We start from the raw sequence: 25,791 nt of genomic DNA, 5'->3' as shown, positions 1-25,791 counted from the left end.
TTGTAGGGTTCTTACGAAATTTAAAGGAAATAATGTATATTTTCTTCTCTCTCCTAGAATGAATTTCAGTAGTTTACTCTTTTATCTTTATCTTGAGAATCATCAGCACCTTAAATATAATCACAGACAGTCATTGCTTTATTCTGGCAAGTGGGAATTAGAACAAATGAATGGTGATTTTATAGATTTTAAGAGTCCTTATTTTTTACATGAATGTTAATTAATGATTTGAACAGAACCATTTGTGAATTCTGTGAGGTACTGGAAAAGGAAGTGGAAGGGGAGCTCAGACCTCCCAGTGCTGTCCCCAGCATTGGAATTGGCCCAAATTAATAACCCTCAGCTTTAAAGTGAGAGAGGGTAGGGAATCAAAGCAGAGACATTCATTAGTGAGCTTAAAAATCTCTTTCAGGTCTCCTAACTCAGGGAAAAGAACTAGGGGTGGTGGAAGGGAAGGTGGGCGGGGGTTGAAGGTGACTGGGTGACAGACACTCAGGAGGGCACTTGAAAGGATGAGCCCTGGGTGTTATTCTATATGTTGGCAAATTGAACACCAATAAAAAAAAATTATGAATAAAAAAATCTCTGCTCTAAGCATTCTTTTTTTAGGCTTATTTGAGAGAGCAAGAGAGAGAGCATGCACACAAACAAAAGAATACAAGCAGGGGGAGCTGCAGAAGGAGGAGGGAGAAGCTGACTCTCCCCTGAGCAGGGAGCCTGATGCCCATGGTTCCTTGCTCTATCCCAGGACCCTGAGATCATGACTTGAGCCAGAGGCAGATGCTTAACCGGCTAAGCCACCAGGTGCCCCAGCACTAAGCATTCTTGATTCTCACAAGGAGAGCAGAGTGTCAGATTCTCAGATTCAATAGTTTTCTTCTTTAACTACTTTCCAAATATATGAGTAGTGGATGCAGGTCAAATCATTCAAACAGTGTAACTCAAACTGTAAAATTAGGATTGAAGGGCAGGAAAAATATCTAATGTTATATTTATTTTTGTGAGTTATTTTTGTGGTTTTCCTACAGATCATTTTAGCAGATTTCCGTATAGGTGTTTAACCATCCCTTTCCAGACAAATAATTAGTATAATTTTTGTAATTCTGGTTTTAAAGTGATTAATTCACATGACTTATGGAAAAAAGCACTGGACAGAAAGAAAAAGGGATGACACTTTAATAGTAATCTTCAAAACTTGGGAATATGTTGTGTTTTGTGGATTACTCAGGTCCTGCAACTTTTTAATCTACTTGTCTGAAGCATCCTGCAAATCTCCCCAAATATTACTGCTCAAAAACCTGGTGCATAGCCCTCCTGGAGGCCCAAGCTTCAGCATACTTAGAGAATTTCCTCAATTGAGCCCCTTCGGTAGGAGCTATAACAGACCAACTTTAGTTTCCAAATCTGTATCAGAGTGTTAAAGTATTATGTTATCTAGTACTAAAAACCATTCTGCGATTTAGAATTATGATTATTGTGAAATATTGCAATTGTTTTCATTATAGTTATTTATTTTCTCACATTTGTTGTGAGTTTTATCTTTGATATTTTGAAAAAAGGTCCCCCAAATCTATAACTTATTTCTGCAAAAAAAATTAAGTTTTTGATAGTAATGGGAAAACAAGATATGTTCTTATATTTATTTTTCTCAACTAAATATTCAGCTCTTTATTTTTATACATTATTCAGAAAATTACATCATATATAGTGTAGTTATTATTAGTCTAGGGAGTCTTAATGGTTTTTCAGTACTAAATTGAGAGAAAACAAGCATTGAAAAGACCATTTTATTCCTTTAAGTGTTTCTGTACAGATATTAGTGCTTTTAAAACAGGAGCCTAAGAAGCAGCAGTGGCTAACATCTAGTTGTTCTGTACAAGCCTCTTGAATAATTTTTATTTTTACAAGAAATCACTTTTGAAGGTATACTCCATTTAATAATGTTTGATTAACTGAAAAGTAATATCTATCATGTATTAAAGACTGTATTAGGCATAAGGCTTGTCTGAGACTCTATGCTGTCACATTATATGTCTCATTTCCTTAAATTTTTAAAAAATACTTATTTATTTATTTATTCTACTTTACATTTTGTGGCTTTTTTATTTTCATGTATCTATTTTTTATTGGTGTTTAATTTGCCAACATATAGAATAACACCCACTGCTCACCCCGTCAAGAGCCCACCTCAGTGCCTGTCACTCAGTCACCCCTACCCCCCGCCCACTACCCTACCCCTTCCACCACCCCTAGTTCGTTTCCCAGAGTTAGGAGTCTCTCATGTTCTGTCTCCCTTTCAGATATTTCCCAATTATTTTTCTCCTTTTCCCTTTATTCCCTTTCACTATTTTTTATATTCCCCAAATGAATGAGACCATATAATGTTTGTTCTTCTCTGATTGACTAATCTCACTCAGCATAATACCCTCCAGTTCCATCCACGTCGAAGCAAATGGTGGGTATTTGTCGTTTCTAATGGCTGAGTAACATTCCATTGTATACATAGACCACATCTTCTTTATCCATTCATCTTTCAATGGACACTGAGGCTCCATCCACAGTTTGGCTATTGTGGACATTGCTGCTAGAAACATCAGGGTGCAGGTGTCCCGGCGTTTCATTGCATCTGTATCTTTGGGGTAAATCCCCAGCAGTGCAATTGCTGGGTCTAGGGCAGATATATTTTTAACTCTGAGGAACCTCCACACAGTTTTCCAGAGTGGCTGCACCCTGGAATCCCCTATCTGCAGTTCATATTCCCACTAACAGTGCAGGTGGGTTCCCCTTTCTCCGCATCCTCTCCAACATTTGTGGCTTCCTGCTGCGTTAATTTCCCCATTCTCACTGGTGTGAGGTGGTATCTCATTGTGGTTTTGATTTGTATTTCCATGATGGCAAGTGATGCAGAGCATTTTCTCATGTGCGTGTTGGCCATGTCTATGTCTTCTTCTGTGAGATTTCTGTTCATGTCTTTTGCCCATTTCCTGATTGGATTGTTTGTTTCTTTGCTGTTGGGTTTAATAGTTCTTTATAGATCTTGGAAACTAGCCCTTTATCTGAGACGTCATTTGCAAATACCTTCTCCCATTCTGTAGGTTGTCTTTTACTTTTGTTGACTGTATCCTTTGCTGTGCAAAAGCTTCTTATCTTGATCAAGTCCCAATAGTTCATTTTTGCTTGTGTTTCTCTTGCAAAAGAAAAGAAAAGAGAAGAGAAGAGAAGAGAAGAGAAGAGAAGAGAAGAAAGAGAAAGAGAATAAAATAAAAGAGAAAAAAAGAAAAGAAAAAAACGGGTGGGGGGTCAGAAACAAATCAAAAAACAAAAAAAACAAGGGGGAGTACCCTCTGATTCTGTGTACTGTAAATCCCTCGACCCCCCCTGGAACTTTCCAGTGCTGCTTGGTGAATAATTTGTTTTTCCCCTGTCCCCCTAGCTGGTCTCCTGGGGGAAGGGCCTGCTGTGCTGATTTTCAGGTGTTAGCACTTGGGGGAACTGCTCAGTCCCCTGCCTGCTGCAAGGCTCAGTGAAAGATGTTTAAACTGTTTATCAGGTGAGGCCACTGTGAGGCTCAGTGGGGGTTGTTTACCCCTTGAGGCCCCAGGAGGAGCAACCAGAGTAGTGGCAGCCAGCTCTCCAGCCCTACAGTCAGCTCCCGCAGTAACTCGGGAGCTCTCAGTCTGCAGGGGCCTGGAGACTCCGGGGCGGGGGCACTCATCTGCTCAGCTTGTGGCAGGAGCCTCCTTGTTGTCCTTGGCCCTCGCGGCTTCTACCTGTCAGCGAAGGAGGCCAGATACTGGGCTGTGTCCCCGGCGCCCTGGGCTCCCAGGCCTGTGCTGTTGGAATCCTGCTCCTGCCACGCAACCCCCTTCACGCGGAGCCGCAGCCGGAGCCCCTCCGAGCTACTCCCCGGTCTAGCCAAGTGCACTGCAGCCCTTTAGGCAGCTCGGCTCTGGGGTGTGGCGTGCTGTCCCCGGGGTGCAGGTGTCTGTTAGTGCCTCTGGGAGCCTGAGGGCATCCCCACCCTCCTGGGTCCTGCTCCAACTTCCTGTGAGCCCCTTTCCATCTGGGAAGATTGGTGAAGCTCCTGCTTCTCCGGGACGGAGCTTTCCTGTCCTGGGGACACCGTCCCCAGCCTTAGCCGGCTCCACATGGGGCCCCTTCCCCTTGGATGCTTTTTGTTTCTTTATTTCTTTTTCCCCGTCCTCCTACCTTGATAGATGCATGAAGTCTTCTCACTGTAGCGTTCCAGCTGTTCTCTCTTTAAATCTCAGGCCAAATTGGTAGATTTTGAGGATTATTTGAAGGTTATCTTGGTAATTTGGTGGGGAGAGGTGACTTGGGAACCCTACTCTTCCACCATCTTGCCCAGAATACTTTTCTGACATTCTTCAGCTACACATATTTAGGGCACTAATTACTTGTAATGAAAAACTGACTTAATTTTTCACATCAACCCTTTTAAGTTATTTAACTTCCTGTGTACTGTATTCTGAATGCTGTTCAGTTAAAGAGACTGCGATCTGTAAAAATATGTGTTTTCTATCTGCTTTTCACTCTGGAGATAGGGGATTCCATGGGTCGGGGTTATTGGATAATACCCCTGGAGAAGATATAAACAGGTAGGCCTCGGTGATATGTGTATACGTGTGTATAAGCCCAAAACAGCAAGAATTTTTAACAGAATCCTTTGAAAAATCACTAGGGGTGGTAAAAGGGGAGGAGCGAGGGGGTGGGGGTGATTGGGTGACGGGCACTGAGGGGGGCACTTGACGGGATGAGCACTGGGTGTTATTTTGTATGTTGGCAAATTCAACACCAATAAAAAATAAATTTATTATTAAAAAAAAAGAATCCTTTGAGAAATCAATAGAAAAAGCCCTGTGCCCTTTGCTGAAAAATTGTAAATCTCTACTGTCCTAGTGACGATCTTTGTTGATTTCTAAAAATGTGTCTCTCTTGGGTTTAAATCTGAGAACGGTGTGCTGTCAGAATTGATTACATGAGCAGACTTTTTTTTTCTTTGTGCTTCTAAGGATATCCTGAGATCTGTTTAATTGGACACTGAAGGCAGAGCATCTGGCCTAACTTCAGTTAAAAACAAAGGAAAAAATGCCTGTAATTTAATATAAACATATGGTGCCATCTGATTCTCCAAAGATACCCCTACCTTAAATATTAGTGCTTAAAACTAGCTTCTTTTTCTTTTCTTTTCCTTCCCCACCTTAGCTACATTTTTTTTTTATGTAACTGGCTTAGGAGGTCTGTGCAAATCAAACAGGGTTTGGGATCGAGATGGTTTTTACTGCAAGATGAGAATATTCACTCATTACAGGCCCCCAGACATGTGGGAGATGATCTTCAGTAGGACAGTAACCAATACACTTCATCTTCATGAAAATTCAAATAAAAGATGATGCTATTTGGAAGACAAGTTTTGACAGGAAAAAATTATATTTTGGCTGCAAAGGTTAGTTAGATGCAGGAAAATGATACTAAGAGGAATATCTTCCTTATTCCTTAGACTTTAAAAATGTTCAATTTATTACCTCAGGGTTTGGTATCAAATTAAAAATAGATAAATGGAGACTTTAATAGTAGCCATCTGTCTGGAGAGTTTTTATTTGGTTTGTCTGGAGAGAGGAAGGATGGCTTAGATTATCTTTGAATGTCTCTTAGATATTTCAAGAGGGGAATGCTGTGGGTAGGGTGGGAAGATACAAATCACATGAGCAGATGATCTTACAGCTTCAGGGAAGTGTTAAGACTGGGAAGGGGAACAAGGCACTTCAGAGTTGGAGGGAACAGGTAGCCTGCAGAGAGGAACTCAGAAGTCATTTGGTTCAGGGTGTTTTGAATAAAATAAATAGTGGTTCTGTTAATGAACAAAAAGAAGTATCTCAGCTATGAATATGTAAGCAACTCTACAGTACACTGCTGTCTATGATCTTGTTGCTATGAGAATATAAGTAATCCTGAATCGATATGTAAAATGGATGTATTGAAAGGGACAGGTTTCATCAGAAGTTTAATATAAAATTAAATGGTGCTTGTCTCCTAAGCTGTGATGTGGTGTGAGATGGTTACAGACAACCAGAGTGAATACATCTAATGGACCGGAAATAAGTCACTAATACTGAATACTTGGACCTGGTTGGAGGCAAAGGGCCTGGGAAAAAGCTGAAATATACAAAGAGCCAACGATGCCCCTGGCCGAGTGTCCTTACTCTAATAAGTCACAGAGAAATCTTTGTTACATTTCACATCTTTGAAGAAAGAATTCCAAATGTCAGACACATCTGATGTATATTGTACTTCCTACTGGGCAGCCAATGTATGACTCAGAGGTAGTTTCTGTGAGTAGTGCTGTCCTCTCCAACGGAGATATGTCCCTGACAGAGCCATTGGGGTTTCCCTACATAAAAAAAAAAGTTGGATTGTGTGGATTCCAACAGTAATGGTGTTCTGGAAGAGAGTGTCTGTTTGTGTAAATGGAGGTCTCAGTCCTTGGATTCCCCAGAAGATTTATGTGGGGATCTGCACTCCAATAAAGATAGCCAGAAAGAATGTAGTAAATGCAAAGCGGTTCGTTAAAGCAAAAAAAGTGCACTTTCAAGGTGGAAGAATAGGCAGGTTCTGAGAGGTGGAACCGGCTCCTAGGTTGTTCTGGAATTGGGTATTACTGGGCCTCTCTGGGCTGGGAGGAGCTGTGATCTGCAGTGAGGTGGTCTCTTAATGGAGGCTGCCTCCAGTCATTTGGGAAACTCCTCCCACAAGTTGGGAGTAAGAGTTTGACCCTCTGAGGTTTGGCAGCCTTCTCCGTGGGGGGGGGGGATAGAGTGTTGTACCCATTATGCAAATACATTATAATGAGTCTAGGGGTTACCTTGGGGTAGGGGTGGAAGGGGAGAGAGCATGTTCTACACCTGAGGCATTTGATCTGCCCACCCCAAGGTCCTAGAAACTACAAAGGAGGCCATTGTCTTCCCAGGATTTTTTTTTTTAATTTTTATTTATTTATTATAGTCACAGAGATAGAGAGAGAGGCAGAGACATAGGCAGAGGGAGAAGCAGGCTCCATGCACCGGGAGCCTGATGTGGGATTCGATCCCGGGTCTGCAGGATCGCGCCCTGGGCCAAAGGCAGGCGCCAAACCGCTGCGCCACCCAGGCATGCCTCTTCCCAGGATTTTAATGTGTAGCTTATTTATCACCAGCCTTGCCTCTGCTCCTCTCCCCATCATTTCCCTTTAAAGACTGGGGACCGTGCCTTAGGGTGTTCCTTCCACTGCTTCAGTCTCCCTTCTGCAAAACAGTCGCAGATTTTAAAATCTGATTCTAAGAAAATTTTTGTTTCAAGAATCTAATGGCATTGCTGCTCATTCTGCTTCATTTAGCTCTTTGTCAAGGTAAACAGTTTTGTTACTGTAGCTACAGAGGAACCGGGAAAGGAGACTTCATACCCAATTATCTAACGTGACTTATTTAATGATTTATTCACTGTCCTTAAAGAACAGTGAGTTGATGTCCTCTTTGAGGAGGGGCATGGAGAGTTCTTTCTATGTATCCCAGCAGTCTTTCTGGACACTTCTGACGTTACCCAATGGGCAGTGAGGGGTAAGCAGCAACATAGCACAGTTTTCAAGTGCCTCCCAAAGGAGATCTCAGTATGAGCTTTCCTAGTGAGAAGTTACAAATTCCCATGGCTTCTCACCTAAACATATGAGATATAAATAGTAGGTGTTTATAGTCCTGAGTTCTTCTTTTAGCAGTTACAATATCAAAAATTAAATTTCTGCTTCTCATGGAGGTCTCGCATTTTGTCAGCAAGATTTTTAAATGATTATTGAGGATCCTTTGGCATTTAAGAAAACAGGAATTGTTTGAGACACATGGCAGTGAATGGTATAAAGACAGAACAGGAAAACTGCATTTTTTCTGGACAATATATGCTAAAATCTTGACATATCAGTGTTTGGAGCTCATGTAGCAGATGTTTTGATGTAACAGTCTTTTGGAGGTAACTTGACCTCTGCAGATGGCTTCCTAGTCTGTACATCAGTATGTGGCTGGACCTGTGCAGTTTGTTTGATGTCCCTGCCCCTCATTTTCTTGGTTGCTTCTGTGCCACTCCCGGGGCCTTTCTAATTGCCTTCTATGTGCTGTTCTCTCTGGGTAGGAGCACTCTGTCTCCAGCCCTCCACTGGCCACTGGCCAGTCCCTACCTTCTTTAGAGCTCCTCTCAGGTCAGAGAGGCTGTATCATCTCTTCTGAGATTGCTCAGCTCCCCTCACTCTGCCTCCTTCTGCTCTGCTTGAGTTGTCTTCACAGCTCTTACCTTTCCCTGAAGTGATATCCTATGCTTGTTTGTTCTTAAGTGCTGCAACGATGTCCAGTTCCAGCTGTCTTGTTCACTGAAAGATTCATAGTGCCTTAAGTTGTACCTGGCACATGGTAGGGACTCAGTGAATTATGTCCAGTGAATGCATGATTGTCCAAATGGATCATTGGGAAATTCAGACATTATTAGGCTCGTGGTGCTTTATTTTATTAAATGAAGTTTTGGAGATGTAGAATTTGTTTATCCCCACCCCAAGTCTGCAAAGGTGAATTTATATTCTTATATTTGTGTTACTTGGTATTAGAGATCTGAAGTGCTGATCACTCACTCCTTTCCTCCTCCCCTGGATTCCAATGGAATTTAAACACACAGTGAGTTGGATGGAGATTGATTTTTCCATTATTAAACTGAGCACCGCCTGATAACCTACAGCGTGGGGGCCTTGGAGAAGCTTGAGTTGAAGCAACTTGGTTTCCAGAATGTAAAATGAGCTACCCACTCCTTTGGCAGTTACCTCTCTCCCTCCAACTGAATGTTGAGTGGGTCTGACCAGGAAGCCTTATGGCATGAAACAAAAGACAGAGGGCGCACTGACCTCAACAAGCCATGAGCAGGCCATGAAAAGACAAAATGGAACCTATTTTATTTATCTACTATTTAGAAATGTGAAAATGTGGCTCAGTGGATGTCAGATTCTACTGGTTTCATTGGCAAGTTCTCCTCATATGGAAAAGATTCAGGAAACAGGTGGAGAGTGAAATTGAAAGGATTGCTCCAGCTCTGCCCCCCTCAAGTGGGAACCAAGCAGTATCCCCTTTTCAGTGGGAAAAGGGGGACAGGTTGCAATTATGGTTGTCCCCTGGGTGGTTGCAGTTGCAACACGTCTATTAAAATATACCAACTAACAAATAATTTGAACCAGAAAAGAGCTATCAACTCTGAGAGTTGCTGCAATTGTGAGTCGTCTAGACATCTGCCAAATAAAATAGTAGGTTCTATTTGTACGTATGTTTAAGGGGGAGAATGGATGTTAATCCAGCATCTATTCAACATCTGTCAATAAGAAATGTGTATCCTTATGAGAAAATATCATATCCTACTCTTGATATGTTTAGTATGACTAATACTAACTTCATGTCCAAACTCAGCAGCTTTTTATGTTTCAGGTTCGTGGGAGTAAGGGAGAAGTACTATACATTTTGGATGCTACCAACCCTCGACACTCCAACTGGCTTCGCTTTGTTCATGAGGCACCATCTCAGGAGCAGAAAAACTTGGCTGCCATTCATGGAAGCTTATTTGCTTCTTATTTGTACTATGTACTGTGAGAGGAATGAACCAATTTATAACTGCACTCCCTGTTTTAAATTTATTCCCAATGACCTGCTTCAAATAACAGTAACTAACTCATAAAGCAGAGAAATCTCATGTATTCAGCATATGCAGAAAAGGGTTAAATCTAGTTGTAAATTGACACCAGATCATTCTCTTTATGAGAATTCTTGAGGGAATGAATTACATGCTCTGATAATGTCCTTGGCAGATCTTGTTTTCAAGTACTTTTGATTCATTCAGTGAACATTTATTGATAGTTTCTTTACTTGATGGTTTATTTGGCTCATAGTGCAATATTCTGTGTTATTACTTGGGAAAGGCTTCATGGAGAAATTTTATTTGGGTATATCCTCATGACTAGATTTTGAGCTTCTCGAGGATAGTGTATTAGCCAGTGTTTCCCAGAGAAATAGAACTGATAGGATCTAGATATCTGTCTTTCTGTCTATCTATTTATATATATCTCTATCTATCGAAAGATTCATTCCAGGGAATTGGCTCACGTGGTTATGGAGGCTGACCAAGTCCAGAATATGCAGAACAAGTGTCCCACTTTGAATCTAGAGGCCACAGGCTGACGTAGAAGAAGCAGTGTCCCACTTTACACACCGTTAGGCTGGAAGAGCAGATATTCTAGTTTGAAGATCATCAAGCAGGAGAATCCTCTTATGTGGAGGAGGATCACCCTGTTGTTCTGTTCAGGTCTTCAACTGATAGGATGAGGCTCACCCACACTGGAGGACAATTTGCATTAGTCAAGTCCATCTATTTAAATGTTAATCGCATGCCAGAACACCCTCACAGAAACACCCAGAATGATGTTTGAACAACTATCTGGTGATCCTGTGGCCCAGTCAAGTTAATACATAAAATTAACCATCCTCAGTAGGAACCGTATTTTATTGAATTCCATATCCCTGTATCCTTGCCTAGTGCTGCACATTACATTGGGCTCTGACAGAAACTGTGAGTTGAACATAGCTGATTCCTCAGCAGAAATTCCGCCAAGATGAGAAAAAGTTAAGCAATAAGTTTTTAGAGGAGTCCTCTAATTAAAACTCCTTTATCAGATGGTTAACAGAATGAAGAAACATTGCAATTCACTGGGAAATTGGTTGATTGCATGTGAAAGCACAGCTCCTGGTACCTAAGCTGCAAAAAAAAAGCAAAGCTATGGTTGGCAGAAGTAAGAGAGAAGGGAAAGAATAAGGAAACTAATATTTTTTTAAGAATTTACCATGTGCGGGCAGGCCCAGTGGCTTAGCGGTTTAGCACTGCTTTCTGCCCAGGGCGTGATCCTGGGGACCCGGGATCAAGACCCATGTCAAACTCCCTGCATGGAGCCTGCTTCTCCGTCTGCCTCTCTCACTCTCTCTCTCTCTCTCTAATAAATAAATTAATAATCTTTAAAAACAAAGAATTTACCATGTTTATTGTTCTAGAAGCTTCATTGTACATCATGTCATTTACTGTGATCCGAAAGACTGTAAATTTAATAATTTGCTGAGAGTTATGCTGATTTCACTCCATTCTGAGTGTAAAGTCCACAGTCAGAAGAGGGAAAATGCACAGAATTAGGTTTTAAAGTAACCAGAAAGGATAGTCATCTAGAATATTCCATTTCCTGATGTTATTAGCTAACCATATTTTCTCCATACAGATAAGCATTGGATAACCAATGTAATTACTGTCTTTTTTTTGTCTGGATAAATGAGAGATGCCTCTTACAAAAGGCTAGATTGGGCTGGAAAATAGAATCTTTTTGGCAGCTGGAGATATTCAAGCCACTTTTTAGGTTATTCAGGATATACGTTGATCCAACCACAAATTTCAACTGATATTTTTAAATGTGCATACATTAATTTTTTCCAAGCATTTTGTATTTTTTATGGCTTCCTGATGCAGTCCTCTTCCAGCACCTCCAGCATGACCTCACAATTTTAATTTACAAACTCAGTTCAAGTGTCTCCTTGTGAATGTTACTGATATCAAAAAGCCTACATGTAGACTCATGGAATTTACTTTAGGCAAACCCACTGTTTTGTGTTCTTTCTTTATTCTGTGTTTTAGAGAATGTTATTCTGTTTAAACTACATTTTTTCCTTATGCTTAAATAGTAACTCTTACCTTTGCTCAGCTGCCTTTTGTTTGTGACCTTTCTTCCTATTGGTGGTTATGTCTGTATCATCGATAACACTCTACGTTTGCCCAGACTCCCAAAGGATTGGCTGCTCAGCTTTGAGTTCCCTTTAACTGTATATTTTGCTTGCAATGATCCCTTTAGGTAATGGAATACTATGTCGGTAAGTTTTTATATCTACCTTTTACCCACATCACTCCTCTAGGCCCTACTTATGTATTTCTTTATAAGGGAACCACCTGCACGTCTCTCTTGTTTAGTAGCCGGTGTTGCAAAGACTCACACAGTTCTCCCGGTCATTCGGTCATTCAGTGTCGTACCTGTCTTCTGCTATGTCAGGTGCGCTTCCTTCCTTGAAATAGAGTAGGAATCTACAGAAGATGACTGTTGGCAACTTTGATACTCTCAGAAATTATTGTTCGATTTAAGAGGAGGTGAAGTGGGGGTGGGACTGGAAGAGGATTCATAAACTAGAAGATCTGTGAAGTTTCATATTCAAATTAATTAGAATCTGTTCAGAGGCCAGTGTGAGAGCCTTTTGGTGCACAAGTGATGACAGTGTCTTTAATTCCTTTTAACATTATCTTGGCTTTTCCTTAGAGTGGGATCGAGTGCACTCTGTGTTCCTTGCCACAGAGCACAGTATGGATCTTTGTCGCTCCCTTGGCGGAACGTCTGTTTTCCTTGAATGCTAGCTGGAGTAGCAGACTGTTCAGGGTTCAGAATCACATCTGAGCTGGGAGCAGAGGACCCAGCTATAATGGGTCACAAGGCTGACAGTGATGTCAGCCTTCTGATTCGGTGGAATAATCTCCTGAGGGTTGCATTCCAGAAACATCGAGCTGGTAGGAGAAGACCATAATGTTTCCTGCTTAACATTATGAATCACTTACATTCCAAATTGTATCTGAAATTTGGGGTATTCAGGAAATTTCTTGTTTGAGCTGTATGTCCCAGGATTGGAGTAAATGAGAAACATTTGTGGCTATGTGGCTTGCTTGGTGGAAAACATCAATAGTTGGTCCAATTTTTTTGGACAAGGGATTAAGAATTTGAAGTCTGTTTTGGCAGAGAATTGGAACTCCTTTTTGGAGACTTAGTTCACTGGTAGTTTTGCAATTTATTTGATTTTGGAAGATTTGCTTTGGAAATGATGATTTAAATATATGAATTATTGAAGGATCTCATAAGCAAAAAATTCTTCCCACATGCACACATTTCAGAACAATTCATTGAACTGTATGTTCAGACTTCTGAAAAGTATTTCCAACTGAACCAGAAAATTCTAAGTGTGAAAGATGTGGCTTAAAATGAACCAAAAGAATTCTTAGGCTCCATAAAAAATGGGTGATTCTTATGACTAAGTATTAATTTCTTTACACCAAAGGAAAAATGTAATATTGGAAGAAATATTTGACCTACTCAGATTTTACAGGCTTTTAAAAATTTCTGATCTTTTCATAGAAAATTATTTATGTACAGAATTACATCATTTAAAGTCAAGACTTTGAATTCTTGGAATATTTTAGATATAGTGCTACATCTCATGTTCTTAAAGACATAGTTCCAGGCATCCCTTCCTGGGACTTTTTTGCAGCATAATATCAACATAAATGAAAAGGTGGCTTGGTGTTATAAGAAAAAGGAGCATATAGAAAACCTGGGTTTTTGGAACACCTCATGAGGGATGTCAGGTTGTGGGGATGGACTGAATATGTTGAGAGAGCACTAGGTATTGAGCCAAACTTGTGATGTCAACAAAGCTTTGTCCCAATTCTGATGTCAGTTTCGTTTTCCCATTAGCAGGAGAGCTATTTTATTACATATTATTTTCTCTCCTTTCTCTGCCTTGTGCAAGGCTGGGTAGTCTTAGGCAGTTTATCTTGGAGTCTTCTGGTGACACATGATATTTCAAAATGGTCAAGCCAAGAGATCAAATGTGGATTCCTGTGAGAGAAGCAACTTGATTGTTTCTAAAGCACAGACAAGACTTTCTCCATTGTCATGAAGACATTGAGATCCATGGGCTTATTAAATGTTGTTGATGCAGCATTCAGATCGCAGGGGCACCAACCTAGCAACCAAAAAAAAAAAAATCAACTGGATTTTTCATTTATACCAAAAATTATAAAGACTTTTCTCTAATTCAGTTTCTTTTCTGTTTTTTAAATCAGATTTATATAAATGTTTTTTTAATAATTTTTCTAGACTCTGTTACAGAATATTAGGGAGCAGCTATCTAATGATTTCTTTAGTAATACCATAATAATATCAGTTAAATATCTTGGAGATCTTTTAATGGATTATTTTATAGTAAAGTACATATTTGTCTTTCCTTAGTTAAAAGTTTAAAATAAGTACAATTAGAAGCAGTAGGTCCTATGAAATTTTAAGTACTAGCCCTACTGTGGCTACATATTACTATAGGAAGTTAAATTATTATATTACTTATAAATATATTATTTTAATTCAATTGGAGATTATCCGCAAGTCAAACGACTATTTTTAGAAATATCCTTAAGCTGTATAGATTGATAACTTTGAAATACATCATTTAATCCTTAATAATGATGATGGTGACGGCAGCTAGCACAGAATAGGTACTATGTGCCTATAAGTGGTCATGTGTATTAGAACCTTAATATGTACCATGAATATGTGAGGAAGGCACTAGAATTGTCCCCTCCTCTGTCAGGTGAGGTTGCTGATACAGAATCTAAGTAACTTGCCTGAGCCACACAGCCATTGAGTAGCTGGATAGGAACTGAGTCCAGGTAATTTGTCTTCCCTGTCCACCGTGTAAACCTCTGTGCTCTAATACCTTAGAGTTAATTTGCAAAAGAGTAAACACAGATTTTAAAAGCCTTCCATGCTTCTGAATTTACTATTTAGATAGTTTTGAAACTACTGAACATTTGCAAACAGTTTCATTTAAGAATATACATAGTTTAGAGTTATTTAGAACTCATGTTCCTTGATATTTTTAAGTTCTCAAAACATCCTGAATTCATTCAAAGGCATTGCACCTTCTTTTCTTTTATACAAAAGTCATGCGTAGGCAATATGTGTTTTAGCCTCTTTTTCCCTTTGGTGAGGGAAATTAGCTTTGTTGGAGGATGAGGAAAAGTTAGAGTCAGTGGACAAAACAAACACTTGATATAGAAGTAGAAAGAATGCAGAACTGAGCCCAGTTTGGATTCTGTTAAGAAAGGCAATTTAAAGGCCTAATTTCTGGCCCTGACCCTTGTTGGCTGAACACTTCACTTGATGCATTCATTCAACTGATAGCCCTCGAGCATCTGCTGTGGGCCAGGGCCTGTACAAAACTGAGCCCAGTTTGGATTCTGTTAAGAAAGGCAATAAATGCCTAATTTCTGACCCTTGTTGGCTGAACACTTCACTTGATGCATTCATTCAACTGATAGCCCTCGAGCATCTGCTGTGGGCCAGGGCCTGTACAGAGCACTGGACATGTTATAGTTCAAAAGATAATCTAGTCACTGTTTCCATAGTGGTAAAAATAATCTTGGAACTCTTGTTTCTGTTGTGAATTAATGATGATAATACCTACCTCATTGGATTTTGTGAAGATTAAGTTAAATAAGATAACATAAGCAAAACACCTGGCCCCTATGTGTGCCATATAAGTTAGCAAGTATTTTTATCACCACTCTGCCATGTGTATAGTTTTTGTCTCTGTAGTTTTGTTTCTATATAAAACAGAGCAAAGTCTGTTTTATTTCTCTAACATCTCAAGGTAGCTGGTATAAATCCCAAGCATGCCAAAGACGTTTAAGTAAATAATCACCACTCAAGGAACAACGTGCTATGTGGATGACAGTCCTAACGGGCCTACTCCCAATGAAGACAGCAGCAGCCTAGTGCCCTGTTCCTGGGCTCCTCAGTTGGATGCACAGGGAAGCATGTGTTCACTTAGGCCACTTGAATATTGTTTACCGGGGCCATCGTACTGGCTATGGCTGGGTGGCCTGTCTTCTCTTTGGAAAGGTTGCTAGGACTTTATAAATGTAAGAAATGTCCTGTAGGGAAGATATCTTGTTGTGCTGTGCAGAGACCTTTATTAGATATGGTGGTTTGGCAGCTTTAGAGATAGGTTTAAGATCATTATTATTATGCTAAACCGCTTTCAGCTTTTTAAGAGAAGCAGGTTTTGTGCCAGCTGATTGTTTCTTAGTCAACCTTGTGCCTGCAGTCAGCTACCTTTCCGAATGGGGAATGCTGGATGTTAGTAGGTAGGGTCTTTAGAAATCATTTCAGTGAGCCTACACCTTCATAATTTGTAGGGCAGTAAAGCCTACCGCTGAGGCATCAACCAAGGAGAAGCTAGAGTGTTTGTTTCCTAACTGCGCTGCGGCCTTTGTTAACAGGATTGGTGATACTGAAAGTATGAAATAGAATTTAAAAAAGGAATTCTGTGAAATTCTTCTTTGGGAGGAAAAGTGCTGAGTCTTCGATTTTATATTTAAAGTTATTATTATTACTAATTTAAAATTAAATTCTATTTAATTTCTAATTTAACATTTTAAGTGAATTTGAAGCAGAATTGTTTAAGATTTTCCCAATACCTCTAGAATAGAAATCTAGAGTAATATATCCATGGGCCCACTTAGAGAAATGATTTACTTATATATGTGTTTTTGTCACTGAACTGAGTTCCTCAAGAACTGAACTGAGGAACACAGAACAGCTATGTTTATTTTCTCACTGCCCACCCTGGCAGTCAGGGCTCAGTGAATGCTGGGTGATCTGGCCTCCTCTGTTCCCTTTCGTTTCTCTCCTGATGCAGTACACCTCGTCCAGTGTGCCTTTTCAATTCGGAAGAAAGCTTATGTCTCTTTCCTTGGAAGTTACAGAAAGCAAATTCTTCCACTTGAACTCTGGTCTGCTGTTCATGTGCATGGAAGTATTTGGTCTGGCAAAGTGTTACATTTTTACCCTGGGATTGCTGAGTATGTACTGGTATGTGTGTACACATTTTGGTCTACTGTGTAAGTAGCTTATCTCTGAGCCACATAACTGTGTGGCCAACAGCATCTTGTTGTTAGGTCATAGATCTTTTTATGGTTATTACCACAGATAATCAGAGCCTTCGATTAAGATACCCCATTGACTAAGAACCTGGCAGTCCTGTCTGGACTACTCAGAAACCTGGATATGGAGCAGTGAAATGACTAAGGTTCATGCGAAGATGGTATTTGCTGCAGGGTTCTTTCAAATTATGCTTAACAAATGTAATAATGAAAGATTAGTATTCTAAAATTAATCCACATTGCATTAAATACACAGGTTTAAGAAGAGATATGGTAAAAACTAAAAAGGAGAAAGTTTACAATCTTTTGTTGCTAAAAACTATGATGAAAAGAAGAGGCATTCGAGTTAGATTCAGTAAGGCAAATAACATGAATACATCACTTATCACAAGAGGAAATTAAAAGAATATAACACTTTTAAGTGTTAAATCTAATATCTAGACAACTAAAATTAAACATACATATTGCTTGTTTCCAGACAGGATTTCTTTGTGTAGGAAGATAAAGAAGAAAATGCCTTTTTTTTTTTAAATTGGGGATATATTTTATGATGAGTATTAGATTATTTTTTAATGATTGGTATAAAAATAGTCAATAAGCTGCAAAGTGAAGTTAATTTAATGCACATAACATAAAACACTTGAATTAGCTAGATTTAGTTCTTTATGAAGGAAAGTTGTGTTTCTAGGGAGATTTTTATTCAAGAAAAATGTATTCCATCTAGTAACATGAGTGGATACTCATAAAAGATTCAGCCACTACTTAGCCATACAAAATAAAATGTGAAGTTCTACATTGCATCATTGAATTAATAAAATATTCAAAAGAAGGTTTAAAATTTGTCTTGTAATATAAATTTTTATGATTTATATTTATACTTTATATAATTCAGTGAATGTAACCTGCACAATAAAGATGTATTCAGCTAAGTATATTAAATTATGAGAATTTGAGAAACAAGCTCACAGAACCTTAAGAAAAATGTTTCTTAGAACCTTAGGAAAAATGTTTCCTAGAACTTTAGTCATCCTTCATTGTGCCTTAGCCCTCTTTGGAAATCTCACATGATCCAAAAAAGACTGCTCAGGAAGGGAGACAGAACATGAAGACTCCTAACTCTGGGAAATGAACTAGGGGTGGTGGAAGGGGAGGTGGGCGCGGGGGGGGGGCGGTGACTGGGTGCTGGGCACTGAGGGGGGCACTTGATGGGATGAGCACTGGGTGTTATTCTGTATGTTGGCAAATTCAACACCAATAAAAAATAAATTTATTATTAAAAAAATCAAAAATAAAAGAAATCCTGTGCCTAAAAAAAAAAAAAAAAAAAAGACTGCTTGGAGAAAAGAAAAAGGAAGATAAGTTACTGAGTTGTAGGCCACTGTTTGTGGTGCTTTATTGCATCAAGAGGGTACAGAGTTGAATAGAAGAGGAGTTCTAACTCCTAACTCTGGGAAACGAACTAGGGGTGGTGGAAGGGGAGGTGGGCGTGGGGTGGGGGTGACTGAGTGGCAGGCACTGAGGTGAGCACTTGACAGGATGAGTCTGGGTGTTATTCTGTATGTTTACAAATTGAACACCAATAAAAAATAAATTTAAAAAAAGGAGAGGAGTTCTAAAATGTGGCCTTCCCTTTTTTGGAGTTTGTTTTTTTTTTCTTTTTTTTAAACTTTATTTTATTTTAATTTATTTATGATAGTCACAGAGAGAGAGAGAGAGAGAGAGAGGCAGAGGGAGAAGCAGGCTCCATGCACTGGGAGCCCGACGTGGGATTCGATCCTGGGTCTCCAGGATCGTGCCCTGGCCAAAGGCAGGCGCTAAACCGCTGCGCCACCCGGGGATCCCAGGAGTTTGTTTAACAAGAGTCTAAAAAGTAATTAAATATATTATTATCATGGCTGACTTATGTCAAAACTATACACACTATTATTCTTTTTTTTTTAATTAATTTTTATTGGTGTTCAATTTACCAACATACAGAAAAACACCCAGTGCTCATCCCGTCAAGTGTCCACCTCAGTGCCCGTCACCCATTCCCCTCCAACACCCGCCCTCCTCCCCCCTTCCACCACCCCTAGTTCGTTTCCCCGAGTTAGGAGTATTATTCTTAATTAAATGCATAATCAACTGACTGATGTGTCTATTATTTCTTAGGTTGGTATTTACTTTTTTATTTTTTTTAATTTTTAGATGAAGAACAAAATTTTATTCTAAAAATAGTTCTCAGTGACAATTAAATACCAAAACCTGGTCATTATAATAAAAGGAAAAAAGAGTTAAAGGAATTTGCTTTAAATTTTTCTCCTTAAAAATACAAAATTCTCACGAATATATTGTCAACTCTCATTTACCTGAATGGGAGTGATTCATGTTTTGGATTATCTAAAGTCCTGGATTGGATTCTCACGCATCTTCCAGTGAATACATTTCTCAGCGGGAACAGAAGCGAGTATTTGCCGCAGTGAACAGGACTAGGTAATGAGTTTATGCCCGTGAAATGTGCACTAGGGGAGCAGTGGTTGGCCTGGGAAGTGAGCGATGCAGCTTCCACACGGAGAAGACAGGCCTCAGGCCACCGGAAAGGTATTCAGGGACATGAAGTGGTTCCCTATCCTCAGAGTGCTCAGAATCCGGCTGCCTACGGGGTTCTTTTTTTTTTTTAATTTTTATTTATTTATGATAGTCACAGAGAGATAGAGAGAGAGGCAGAGACACAGGCAGAGGGAGAAGCAGGCTCCATGCACCGGGAGCCCAACGTGGGATTCGATCCCGGGTCTCCAAGATCGCGCCCTGGGCCAAAGGCAGGCGCCAAACCGATGCGCCACCCAGGGATCCCCTGCCTCTGGGGTTCTAATGGACCTCAAGCCGGGAAGCACAAAGAACACAAGAGATGAAAAAGGTAAAATTGAAAACACCCCCCACCCGCATCGTCATTTTACAAAGAAATGGAAACGGTGGGGGTTCCTACCAGGCAAGTATGTGGTCTGTTACCAACTCTGCCCACCCAGGCTTCCTTGGATTCCTTCTACAATACACATCTCAGGCCTGCGGCGTTACCTGGTCCTCAGCAGACTAGGCCTTAATGCACAGTGCGTAGACGTGATGCTTTTACATAGAAATTCCTAGCATCCTCTGAAACACAAAAGCTGATCACAAGTCACATTTAAATCCTTTGCAGTGCAGACGAGGGACATTAGGACATATTAGTGCATTTCTGGATTAGCAGAAATTTACTAAGATAGCAACACTCTGTCGGATGGTCATATAGTCAGATTAAGTACCATTTTTTCACCAAACATGAACGAGTTTTGGCTGCTTGTAACAGGAACTACATTGACTGGCCCTGGGGTCCCTACAACATGGGGCTTTCTCTAATACCATAATACAGCCATGTGCCCGCCCCCAGGAGACCAGTGGCCTGAAGAATAATAAAAGCTTATCTTTAAAAGCCTTAAAAATGTACTCCAAAGCTTTTGTAGTATAAAAATGCTATGTCCCCAATCTGAGTAAAATCAACAGTGCACAAAAATGCAGCATTTGGTATGTAGGTGGGAGCCTGAGGGGTTGTGTAGGTAGTGCTGCCCTACGGCCCCTGGATGGACTGGCACAGCCTTAGCTTGTGGGGTGGGTTTGGAAATCACAGGAGGAACTTAGGTTAGGGAAGTTTACAGGACATTCAGCGATTCTAGGAGCAGAAAGCTTTACACCTCTTAAAAATATTCACTAAACAGAAAATAACTGTTCCATATGAAATAGAGCGATTTCTGGTAGTGACACTAGTCTCACATCAGCAATAACCTAACCAAATCTTTAAAACACTGTTCAGTGTTCCAATTTAGTGAAATACACAGAGGAAAAAAATACTTAGATTACCTCTCATTGAAAGTTCAGGCTCTCCCTAGCAGGGCAAAGCCCAGATATCTTCGCTAGTTTGACTGGGCCCTGGGGGCAGTGCACCCGGCACAACGCTTTAAAGTTATGCTTGCGAGCTGGTGAACTCCTATAATTTTTGCTGTGTGGTGTTTCTGTCAGCATCCTGAGGGCCTTATTTGTATGCAGGGAGGGCACAGCACCCATGGGGGACCATGTCTGCCGATCACTCCCCTGCTGTGACCAGTGCCATACAAGGAAAGGGCAGGCCTTGTCTTACTGTGTATTTCTTAAAAGTGACTATAACCATTGCATTAACTCTATGTTCCAAATACTCCTTTAGAAAACCCAAACCAAACCCGTTTTCCCTTTAGGAACCAGGAGGACGCTCCACATGTTTATATAGCACATTGTATATTATGTGCATGGCCGAATCACCGAAATGATCTGACAGGGCTGTATCCGTCTTCTTCCACTGGTCCTGGACCTCCTTAGATGATGGCATCATGTTCACCAATGGTTCGTGATCGAACGCCTCTTCTGGAATAATACCTTCTGCCTCCGATGTAAGGAACCGACGGGACACCCAGTGTCAGCACAATACCGCCCAGAGAGCTGCCAGTATCCACTCTGGATCCTGGATTTCCTTTAGAGCTAATAGCTGGTGTGATTGTGACTGATAAGAAAAGGCCGTGGCTGAACTGTCGTGGGGATGGTCTCCGAGGCCAGTGTCGCCTGGGTTGTGTTCTGGGACCCTGAGCTGCTGGAGATCCTGTTGGCCCAGCCCCCAGCTGCTGGGATTCTGGCTGTAGCCACGCGTCTTGGAGATGGAGATGGCGGTTGGTCAGCGGGTTCCCGGAGCTGCTGGTGGCCTGGCTCCTAGAGCTGGAGGTCACAGAGGTGACATTCCCTGTTGGTGGTTTCCTGAGGCATCGAATTCTCTGCATGCAGAGATCCGTGCAGGCGCGCGCTGTCCACAGGCGCCTGGAGCAGCACCAGCAGGAGCAGCAGCGCCCAGGCCGCGTCCCAGGCCCCTTGTTCAGGGGCAGGACACGCAGCCTCAGGGTCCCGCCCCAGCTCAGCTGCCTCCTTCAGGCGGGATTGAATGGGCGATTGATTTAATTCATCTCAGTGGGCAGAGATGACAGCGACATTTCCTTGTGTCTTTCCCTTTGGTGAACTAAGTCCTGTGATGTATGGCTGTGCACAGTTAGGGGTGGGTTACATGTCTGTCTGTCTATCGGTTTGCTTTCCTTCTTTCTTTCTCCTTCCTTCCTTCCTTCCTTCCTTCCTTCCTTCCTTCCTTCCTTCCTTCCTTCCTTCCTCACTCCCTCCCTCCCTCCCTCCCTCCCTCCCTCCCTCACTCCCTCCCATTCTTTTTGTTTTTCAGAAAGGAAAAGCAAAGAAAAAGGAGCATGGTCATTCTTGCTGACAGTTTCCCTGACTCTTCCTCTAGCAACAGCATGGAACCAAGCAGGCTTTGGAGAGCTTTCCCTCCGCGACTTAGTTCCATGGGCCCATTTGTAGACTTTGGAATGTAGTGTGCTTGTAAACAGCTTTCCTGATCTTTCTTCATTTTTTTCTCTATTAAATTTAAATGCACATTATTGGGTATTTATATGCTATATTAAACTTTTATAAATATATTTTGCTTTGTTTCAATTCATGGTAGGACCAATGCCATATTGTACACAAAAGTGACATTTAATAATCCCTTGAAATACTTTGTACCTTGCCACACGTAAGATTTTTAATTCTGTTGACACCATCTGAATCCCATAGGAAACCCTATGGTAATTTTAACCCTAGAATGTCAGTAAACAACTGGAAAGATAATGTAAATAACACTGACACATCAGCTCCTGACAGCACACACTCACACTCACTCATCGGTGCACTCGTTCTGTTTTCGTCCTCCCGGCATAGAGAAGTGTCTGTCCCCTCCTCTTTCTGAAGAACAAGCCTGTGTACCCCCTCTGATGAACACTTAGGACGTAGAGCATCCCCTCTCTTCATTTGATATTCACCCTCTGACACTGATGATCATTGTCATTGATATTAAATATTCAGACTTTTTCTTTTCAAAATTGTTCCCTCTTGATTCTACATCCCCTTTCGTCAGGGATCCCCTCTTTGCTTGGATATTCTAGGTCTCCAGTTTTCTCACCTCCAATGTGCTCCTCTGCCCGCACTGAGATGGCTTCTGCCCTGAGCTTTCTAGTGACTCTCTCAGGCCACCATGCACTTTGTGTCACTAAAGCACTGCAGGCTTTTTGGAGCTCCTTCTGCTGATCTGCCCAGTGGCATTAGGGGTTGTTGACAGATGACAGATACCTCCCTCTTAAAGCACTCTCTTCCTTGACTTCACTGAAACCATCTCCTAGCCACTCATTTTTTTGTTCTATTTTTTTGCAGCTTATACGCTTTTTACCCAGCTATTAAATGTCTGAGTGCCTTCCACTTGCTCTACATTTGCATTTTCTCTTTTTCCTTTGCTAGATTCCTCTGTTCAGTCATCACAGGGCCAAGAAACCATCCTTGAACTCCAGATGAGATTAGCTCTCTCCATTATATACTCCAGTAGCACCATGTTCATCATTGTCCTTGCATTCATCAGGTTATTTTCCATTTCTTTGGTGGTTGATTAATGGCTTATCCCTACCTAGTCTGTAAGCTCTTTGAGGTTGGGTACTGTGCCTGCTTTATTTATTTCACTGTGTTATACTTAGTCCTAGCATTACTCTTGCACATACAGGCTCATTTTTTTTTCTCAAAAGAATTGTTTATCTATATAAGAAGTATTTCTTTCTTCATTAAAATAAAAAGAAGTAAAATTAAAAATGGTTGATATTGAATGACTATTGCTCTGAACTTATCTGAAGGCTATTTAATGTTACATTTTGGTCAAGGTTAACATGTTTTCATTGACTAGAAGGTGTATCAAGAGTCCTTTAGTTTTTTATCAGATAGATTCTATTGTAGCAATATAACAGACATCTGAAATTTCAAGTTTGATTGTATTAGTCTGGGCTCTCCGGAAAAGCAGAATCAATAGGATGTGTGTGTGTGTGTGTGTGTGTGTGTGTGTGTGTGTATATATATATATATATATATATCTCAGTGTAAGAATTGGCTAAGGTGGTTATGGAGGCTGACAAGTTCTGAGATCCGCAGGGTAAGCCAGCAAGCTGGAGACCAAAGGGAGCTGGTGCTGTACTAGTTTGAGTCTGAAGGCCTAAGAACCAGGAGAACTGAGGGTATAGCTCAGGTCAAAGACTCTCAAGCTCGAGACACAACCAGTGTTTCAACTTAGGTCCAAAGGCAGAAGAAAGCTAATGTCCCAGTTTGGAGGCAGTCAGGCAGGAGGAATTCTCAGGGGAGGGTTAGTCTTTTGTTCTGTTTGGGCCTTGAGCTGATTGGATGAGGCCCACCCATGTTGTGGCTAGCAAGTTCCTATAGTCAGTCAATGAATTCACATCTTAATCTCATTTGAATATATTCTCATGGATACACTCAGAATAATGTTTGACCAGATATCTGACACCCTATGATTCAGTCAGGTTGATACATAAAATATACCATCATATTGATCAAATGAACAAAATTTATTATAGATTTCTACTTTTTAGTCTTTTTTTTTTCTATTTCATTAGGGTGAGGAGGTTGCCTTATAATTTTCTTCAAATGCTGCAATTAACAAGGCATATTTAGATTTTTTTAAAAGATTTTTTTTATTTATTAGAAACAGCAAGAGAGAGAGAACATGAAGGCAGGTAAAGGCCGAGGGAGAAGCAAGCTCCCTACTGAGCAAAGAACCTGATGCAGGGCTGGATCCCCGGACTCCAGGATCACGAGCTGAGCCAAAGGCAGGGCATGTTGAATCTCTGCCTGACTTTTCAGTCACTCCACACATCGAAGCTGCTCTTTCAGTCTCCTTTTCTACAACTTGTCTGCAATACCCAGTGTTCTAGCTAGGTTTGTTGCTTACCATAATCTGAGCTACGCTTGGTAATACTGTGACTTTGCTGACATTGTTTGCCCTATTTTAATAAACCCACTCCCTCTCAATCTTGTCTTGTCCCAAACTTTCCTAGTTTTCAAGGTTCAGAGTGAATCTCAAACACTGTTGTGAAACTGCCTCTGAGACTTCCATAGCTGCTGCTCTCCATGCAATTGTCTTGGCCCCTTTTACTTTTTATGGTAATTTAACCAGTTCCTATTCTCTTTCCACCAAAAGCATGTCAAGTCCTACAGAGCAGAAACTGGTATTGACTTTCTTGTGAGTGGTGGGGGGTGGGGGGTCCTGCAGGATGGTGCACATGATGTGCTACAATAAATGCATTGAATGAACACTCGGTTTCTCTCATAGGTTTTTGAATTGACTTTTGGTATATGAGTGGAGTGTGCTTGGCCTGATTCCGGTTCTCTTTCCAGGAAGCACATCTGCTTATCTACTCTGTCCTCTTATTTCCAGTCGGTTAAAATACTCTCAATTATTGGTTAACTTTTGATTTCTTAAGAATTTGTTGGGAATGGGAACTTGATTCCTCAGTCCTTTTTCTAGCAAGTTCCACTTTCCTGAATGACATTCTTGCCTTTATCATCTTATTAATTTACAGGAAAATGCCAGTTATTTTTCTTAGTTTTTAGTCCATTGGGTTCTTTGTGTCTGGCCCTCATGAGCAAGGTGTTGAGTCAGGTACTGAGATTTCTACATAGATGAATATGATGTAGTGCGTGCCCTCTGGGAGCAAGGAATCTTTGGGGAAGGGAGGAGGCAAGGGGAAGGAGAAATCTGTGTTTAGTGAAGTCTCCTGCCATTTAGAATAATATATATTTGGGGAATGATAATTTATATGTAATTTGAGGATATAATCCCTTCCCCCATGGAGTTTGCAGCCCAGTTGGCGGATGCATCTAAATAAATACAGATCAGGGTGGGAAATACTTTGATAGGGATAGCAAAGTTGGTTAGGGAGGCATGTGTGGGGAATCTGTTGCTCAAACTTGGTTATATAATAATTTGGTTGAAATTCTCTTTTCTGATGTGATATGGACCGG

At 40.8% G+C, this 25,791-nt stretch overlaps 1 long non-coding RNA gene across 1 annotated transcript in view; it reads left to right on the top strand.

Annotated features, from left to right (window-relative positions):
* The window catches only part of LOC140598521 (uncharacterized), a 30,722-nt gene extending 7,151 nt beyond the window's left edge, over positions 1-23,571 (top strand). The window contains exon 2 of the long non-coding RNA XR_012000958.1: positions 21,105-23,571. This is a non-coding gene — a long non-coding RNA (uncharacterized lncRNA). The remainder of the gene's footprint in view (positions 1-21,104) is intronic.
* The last annotated feature ends 2,220 nt before the right edge of the window (positions 23,572-25,791 follow it).

This window comes from Vulpes vulpes, chromosome 4 (assembly GCF_048418805.1).
Source record: "Vulpes vulpes isolate BD-2025 chromosome 4, VulVul3, whole genome shotgun sequence".
NCBI classification, from domain to species: domain Eukaryota; kingdom Metazoa; phylum Chordata; class Mammalia; order Carnivora; family Canidae; genus Vulpes; species Vulpes vulpes.
Note: the sequence above shows the minus strand (reverse complement) of the source record. Positions and strands in the feature narration are given on the sequence as shown.